General features: G+C 42.0%; 1 pseudogene; it reads right to left on the bottom strand.

Annotated features, from left to right (window-relative positions):
* Positions 1-5,538: 5,538 nt before the first annotated feature.
* LOC143438334 (EZH inhibitory protein pseudogene) lies at positions 5,539-7,202 on the bottom strand (annotated as a pseudogene).
* Positions 7,203-7,787: the final 585 nt, after the last annotated feature.

Raw genomic sequence — 7,787 nt, 5'->3', positions numbered from 1 at the left:
ACTTCACATAAAACATTTTACTTGCAGAATGGAAATATAAAACTCTCATAGTATATTTAAAATGTTCAACACAGTGTCATTAACTAGCCTCATCATCATGGTTGCTTCTCATCAGATCTGCAGTGCACACTCATTCCTCATTCTGCATAATTGAAGCCTAGTATTCTTTTAAAAAAATTTTTGAAAGTATGCTTGAAAATTTTGGCCATATGTCTACATGTGTGCAGTGTCAACTTAAACACTGAGTCTACTTCAGTAGAGGTACTTCAAGAGGTACTTCAGTACCCTGAATCTTTGAGATTCTGAAGGACACCAGGAAAGAGTTGAGGCTTAGTCTACAGATACCAGCCGATATCTGTAAATGTCTGTCTCTCAGTAACGGCACTAGTTTTGGGTTCAGTAATAAGGCACAGTATTTGATTTCTCTTTCCCATTCAAGACAAGTATCCTTTCATCTTATTTATGAGCTATAGCCAGCTACTGCAATTACACTACTCATTTCCTTGCATCTTTTTAAGGCTTCTGCGTTTTCATGAACAATTGTGTTCATTGATGTTTCTGAAGTGGAGGATCAGCCCTGAGAATCTGATAATAGCACATGGGTGGAGTCTATCTAGTTGTCTTTTGCATTCAGTCCCAACCTGTTGTCTTCTCCATCTGCAGCTTTGTTGTCTCAGTGCAGAGTCCAGACAGATGCAAACTTCATCTACACCAGGATCTTTGCGGGTTTTCAGCTCATCCTCTTTAGTAATATAATAAAATACTATTTGTTCTCTTTCAAAATGTTTTTAGGAGGATCTCAGTTTTAATGTTTAATGATTTTATGAACTTATTTATGTATTTTAGATTTAATGTGCTCTACAGAACGTGTGAAGCAGCTTCAAAAGTCATCTGCACCACATTGTGATGTGGGAACAGTGATCAGTAATTTTCCTCCAGTCACACAGGAAGAAAGTGGCTTGTTTGAAGCTACTTACTGAAATGCCACTGAAATTCAGTGGCACACATCCCAGTGCCAAAGCCTGTGCTTGTTTCAGAAAACCTTCCAAGCCACAGAATTTTCAACCATAGCTCCATTCTTGGTGAGCAGGCTAACTCTACCTCAACTCATCCAACCAGAAAATGTGCCACCCATTGCATGGTTAAGCTTTCTTACTCCTGAACCAGAAAAGAGCATATGCTCAATGGATTACACGGGACTTGCACATCCATGCAATGCTGGAGGACCTGCTAGTAATTCTCAAGCTACTTTGTTCACTACAATGGCATCCTAGTCCTCTGACTGGTCCTATGTCCTCTCACTCACATGAGTCTATTAAAAAAATCAGGGAGCATGTTTTTCATCTTTCCATTACTGTAACAAATAGCTGAGATAATTAAACTATAAAGAGGAAAGATTTACTTATTTTGGCTTACAGCTCTGGAGGTTGCTGCCCATTATCAGTCAAACCGAATCAGGCTTCTGGTTAGTGAAAGCATCACAGCAAGAGTGTATGGTCAAATAAAATCCTTCAATTTTTTACTCAAACAAAAAGAAAGAAAAAGGTGAATGAGGTGTGTTACCACATTTCCATTCAAGGGTTACATCTCTATTGACTGGAAGCCTTCCTCATAGACTTCATTACTTAACGTTTTTACTACCTAAACATTTTGATGTAAAAAAAAGAAAGAAAGAAAGAGAGAAAGAGAGAGAGAGAGAGAGAGAGAGAGAGAGAGAGAGAGAGAGAGAGAAAGAGAAAAGTAAGCAAAGGCATTAAGGTGACAATTTGAGAAAGAGGTCACTCTGGGAGAAAAAAAGAGATAAAAATCAAAGAATATTGTAGTCATGTATGAAATGACATAACAATATATTAACACATCGGAGACTAGGTCTTGGAAGGCATTTAAAACTCGAACTGTCACAGAGACTTTTGTAGACATGAATGAAGCCTTGTGGTAATTAAGCATTCTTTGCTTTGACACTGAGCTGGGCTCAACACTCAAGTAAAGTATTTGCCTGTCATAATGGAAGCAAGAGGCACCACAAAGAACTGTCTTCACAGAGCCACTTATTGCTGCTTAACGTGACAAAAACATTCTCAAGTAAATCAGTAACCAAGTGAATTCTTGGCTGTGGTGCTACTTTGATATTGGAGGCATGAGTCAATATCAAAGAGATTGTGCAAAGATATGAATAATCTTTAAACAAAAGGGATGATTTGTTTATGACCTGGCAATAAATGTCCTTGTAGAGGATGAGGTAGGAAATAATAGATGTCTGTCTCTCAAAAGAAGTTAGCATTTAAATTTTAAGAATTGCTTTATTAACATAAATTAATTAATTTTGTTCTCCCTTCAAAGTAGGACTGAGGCATTCACACTTTGGTCTTCCTATTTCTTGACCTCATATGGTCTGTAAGTTGGATTATGGGTATTCTGAGCTTTTTTTTTTTCTAATATCCACTTATCAGCAAGTACATACTATGTGTGTTCTTTTGTGACTGTGTTACCTCACGCAGGATATTTTCTAGTTCCATCCATTTGCCTGTGAATTTCATGAAGTCATTGTTTTTAGGGAAGGACTGAAAGAGCTGGAGGAGTTTGCAACCCCAGAGGAAGAACAACAATATTAACCAACCAGACATCTCAGAGCTCCCAGGGACTAAACCACCAACCAAAGAGTACACATGGAGGGACCCATGGCTCCAGCTACACATGTAGCAGAGGATGGCCTTATCTGGCATCAATGGGAGGGGATGTTTCTGGTTCTGTGAAGGCTTGATGCCCCAGAGTAGGAAAGTGATAGGGCGGTATGGCTGGAATGGAGGGGTGGGGGGGAGCACGGTCATAGAGGCATGGGGAGGATTCAGAGGGGAAACTCGGAAGGGGGATAACATTTGAAATGTAAATAAACAAAACAACCAATAAAAACTTATATTAATTAAAATAACAAGTTTCCTTATGACATTTCATACATGTCTGCAATATCCTTTAGTCATTTTCATCTTCTTTTTCTCTCAAAATAGTCTTTTTCCTTTTCTCAAATTATAATCTTTTTACTTTCACATATGTGTGTGTCTGTCTGTGTGTGTGTGAGAGAGAGAGTGTGTGAGAGAGAGGGAGAGGGAGAGAAAGAGTTCAGAGAGAGAGAAAGAGAGAGAGAATACAGGATTAGTTCTCAGTCTGGCTTACTTTGTTTACTTTCATATACATGATACAACGCATTCTTTTTTATTCACTTCTTAGTTTTTGTGGATACACCAAGATAATCCTGAATTTTTTTTTCAAGTCACTGAACAACTGCTGTTTTCTATGCAGGCTTAGTATGAATATGTAGTATATTCTGGCCTTTATGAGTATGTCTTTCCAAACTGAAACATTTTGCAAATAAAATATAGCCAGTAGGGACAGGGGAAAGGAGTGGATAATATGTCACTTCCTGAAATGTGGAACAGTTTGGTGAGTGTGACCTGGACATATCAATTAGCTGTTCCTGTGCAACAAACTACCCCTTAACTATTGTTTCCTTAGCTAACAATATGTGAGACAGCAACCTAACCTGTTCACAATGGAGCAGTCCTATGTTTGCAGATGAGATCATTCATTCAAGTAACATCAGTAGATAGCTACATGCTTGCCAATTTAGACCGTAGAATTCATAGAGCTGGCTCTTTTGCTGAAACAAAGGTGTGACACTATAGCATATTTCTGAAAGCTTTGCAACATAGTTCCAAGTTCTCTCCATGGTCCCCAGAGCAGCAGGATCAATCTTCATTGCACATGCGTTTGTTTTTTTTTTTTTTTTTTTTTCAGTCCTCTGTTAAGTTCGTATTCATCTCTAGCTCAGAATAAATTACATATTTAGTTGACCTAATTTTATTCGGTTGCTGTGATAACATGTTTGTATGAAAAGTAATCTAGGTGAGAAAAGGGTTTCTTTGATTTATACATCCTGATCACAGTCCATCATTGAAAGAAGTCAGGGGCAGGAACTCAAACATGATCTTCAAGTAGAAACCAGAGAGGAGTACTGCTGAATATCCAAATATATAAGCCTATGGGGATCATTCTCATTTAAACCACTACTCTCTCCTATCACAAATGAATGCTACAAAGACTTACCCAATATTGTATGTACTTTGTTGTACTTCTTTATCACAGAGTTATGATAAAGGCAAACACAGGTTCAAAAGAATGCAGAAGTTCTCCAGAATTCCATTCTCTATGGGCAGGAGATGTTCTTTAAAGTTCGAGCTTAGTTTTGTTCCCTGGGAATGGCTCCTTAACCTCCTTCTATTGTACCCTAGAAGTCAATCCTACCCTGTTTCTTCCTCTACTTTTGACAGGGTCTAAAGTAAACCAGTTTGGCTATGAACTCATTATAGAACCTTTCTGACTCTTATTTCATAAGGAACAGAATTAGAGGCGTGTACCACTGTGCCCAGCTAGAAATAGTTTCTTAATTTATTACTCAGTTTGGGCTTGGCTCATCTAAATTGCCTCTACTTGCATGTCTATGTGCTGTTCTGCTTTGGGGGCCAAATAGTTGGGGGGTTAACTGAGTTGTCACTGGGTAATGTGACTGCCCCAAGGGAAACATTAAGGCTTAAAGCTTAAAAATTTCACCTCTTTAGATTCAACGGGGATGAAGGTTCCTCTTTTTTGCCAACTCATTTCCTGCAATCTCATGATTTTTCTTTTCCCACTTCTCTCTTTTGTTAGACAGCAGCCTCTATAGAAAGGATGGGTTGTTGTTGTTGTTGTTGTTGTTGTTGTTGTTGTTGTTACTTATTCAAAAGAATGTTAGAACTGTCTTGTTTAAAAATGTTTCATTCTACCCTCCTGATTTGCTATGGTTTGAAATGTAAGTTAAGTACCAGTTTGTGTGACAATTTTGAAGACATTTTTCCACTCTCCTCTATTTTCTCATGTGACTGTTGATAGCTGTAATCAGCTGCTTGATCCTTTGTTTGTAGTCTAGGTCTCCTATATGTGAAAATATAACATAAAAGGCTCCTATAAGCTCCTCTTCTTCAATATGCTACGCATGATGGAGGCTCAGCACCAAGCTACTTCTCATTACTGTAACTACCAACCTTTGCTAAATGCCCTGATAGATATGTAAAAATGAAAACATAGTATCAGAGTTTAATTTTTGTTTTGCATATTATATGCTTTTTTCTAAAATAAAACAACACTTTTATTAAAATACTTAATTACAGAAAAGCAACTTGGAAAACAAAACTCAGAGGCAAAAAAAATAAAAACAAAAAACCCCACCCAAACCTAATAACAAACAACCCAGGCTGTTTTAAAGATAAAGGGGGTACTGAATGGAACCAAAATCCTTATAAGTGCTAGATAGTTGGGGTGAGGGGAACAGGGGATTTCAAAACTGCTCAGAGTACTGGTGAATAGGTAGAAACCCTAGAAACCTCACAGATAATCACAGCCAACAATGGATAAGTGCCTATTCCTTTTGTGAGTCTGGGAGAACTCTCACCATGAATTACAGTAAGGGTGGAGTGTGGGAGTAAGGGGCATCCTCTACACTTCTTCTTATGCAGGAGGGTGAGGGGCAATCTCTATTTCTTCCTCTGACTCTCCAGAAGAGGAAGAATCAAGGTTATCCAGGTCAGGTATCAAGGCACGCCAAAGGGTATCAGGACTAGGACCAGAGTCGGAGCTTAAGTCACCTAATGGAGATGAGGAGCCCCGTTTTGGTGACTTAAGAAAAGAAGGGGAACCTGAAACACAGAAGGCATCCTCGTTGGAGGATGAGGAGGAAGAACTGGCACCTTCATTATACTGCCCAGGGAAAGGATAGAACCTACCAGGAGGAGAAGGGGAAGAAGCCCGCATACAGACTGGGCGCCTTGGAGGAGAGCCTCTGGTTGCTAGCAAGGATTTCCTTGGAACTGCATGCCTAAAGGTGGAAAGGCTTGCTTGTGGCTGGCTGCTAGGACCAGGTTCTAGCTCTTCCTCTCCCTCCAGCTCTGACTCTGATTCTGGCTCTGACTCTGACTCTGACTCTGGCTCTGGCTCTGGCTCTGGCTCGGGCTCGGGCTCGGGCTCGGGCTCGGGCTCTGGCTCTGGCTCTGGCTCTGGCTCTGGCTCTGGCTCTGGCTCTGGCTCTGGCTCTGGCTCTGGCTCTGGTTCTGGTTCTGGTTCTGATTCTGATTCCGGCTCCAGCTCTGGCTCGGGCTCGGGCTCCAGGTTCAGCTCCATCTTTATTTTATGGCTTCGTTGGTTGTCAGGGCCGAGCCTGGATGCAATGCGGCTGCTTCTGCGCTGTGTTTCACGGATGCCTCTATCAGAACTGGACCCCAGGGTATAGCTGTGAGGAGCAGGAACTCGTGGAGTGGCCCGAGGGCGTAAATTCCAGCGGATATTATGGGCTTCAGGGCGAACTTCGGGGCTGACCACAGATGCACTGCTATGACCACCAAATGTTAAGACTCGTGAGCAGAGAACCCTGCCTTTAGGGGTCACACTGCCTTTGGGGTCAGGACCGCTGTGACAACGTCCATCATCAGGAACCTGCAGTAGGGCCTGTTGACTGAGTTCCTGGCCAACAGGAGTGGAGTGGTCACGCCCATCACAGCTGGACTCAGGTGCACGGCTGTGAGGACCAGAAACATTCAGAACAGCTTGGCTCAGGGCCTTAGGGGCTGGAGTAGACAAATAGCGTGGCACGGTGCTGCTCCTGAGGGTAGGCCCTGGGGATTCTAGGATCCCCACTGAAAATTCAAAATGGTGGCTGCTGCTAGGCTGGGAGCTCAGAGAAGATGGTGGCCGAGGTGTACCGGGAAGCTGAAGCCCACCTGCACATTCGGTAGTTAGGTTTTGCTTAGGCTGCTTCCTCTTTCTACTGCTCTTTGTTTGAGCCTGGGGCCTGCTGCCATCTTTCCTGCCTTTCGGGGTTTGGCCTACCTCTCTCTGGCTTCTCCTTTTAAGCCTAATATGTCCAAGTTCAATGTTTGGGCCACTGCTACCCTCAGGGTCAAAATGCTGATTCCCAGGCACAGAAAATAGCCCCAGCTTTTCACCAGTCATGGAGATGGCGTCGGCTGCTGTCATTTCAGCTCTGAGGCCCCGAGCCCTGCTGGCCGCTGAGGTGCCACTGCGGCCTGGGAGAACCGAAGCAGCGGGAGCTTGACCTCTGACCGGACAGTGTCTCTACCTGCCTTCAGTGCCTTCTCTGGGGGTGACTTTGTGGCCATATCGGCTTAACGGTTTCTTACTGACTCAGAGAAATGGCTTTTCGGTGGCTTCTCGGCTGCTTCGCAGGATATATTATATGCTTTTTGTATCCCACTTATTCTTTAAACATGAAGCTATATCAAATTTAAGAGAAGTGCTTTTTAGGCCACAAACAGGGTACTGAAGAGCATGCCTCTGCTACAAGGATGTGTAGTTGATTACACATGAATTTATGAGGGGAGAGAGATGGAAAGAACAAGAGAGGGAAGGGAGGGTGAGGAAGAAGGAGGGAGAGAGAAGAGAAAAAAGAAGAAAGTAGCAGGGCTGACAAGATGCTTCAGTGTATAACGGCCCAGGCTTCCAAAACTGACAACCCTAGTTTAAGCCCCACCATCTGTACAATGGAAGGAGGCAGCCAACCCGCACAGGTGGTCCTCTGGCATCTACATGTGTGACGTCTACATTGTTCACTTGTGGCCTCTACATCATGAAGGTCCATGTACATGTACATGTACATATACACAAATAATTATAATAAATTATAATAAACATTTTAAATTTTCAAGAAAAAAGAAAGAAGGTGGAAAAAAGAAAGAAAATGATAA

This window comes from Arvicanthis niloticus, chromosome 25 (assembly GCF_011762505.2).
Source record: "Arvicanthis niloticus isolate mArvNil1 chromosome 25, mArvNil1.pat.X, whole genome shotgun sequence".
In the NCBI taxonomy this organism is placed as follows: Eukaryota; Metazoa; Chordata; class Mammalia; order Rodentia; family Muridae; genus Arvicanthis; species Arvicanthis niloticus.
The sequence above is the reverse complement of the archived record's forward strand: the minus strand, read 5'-3'. Positions and strand labels throughout refer to the sequence as shown.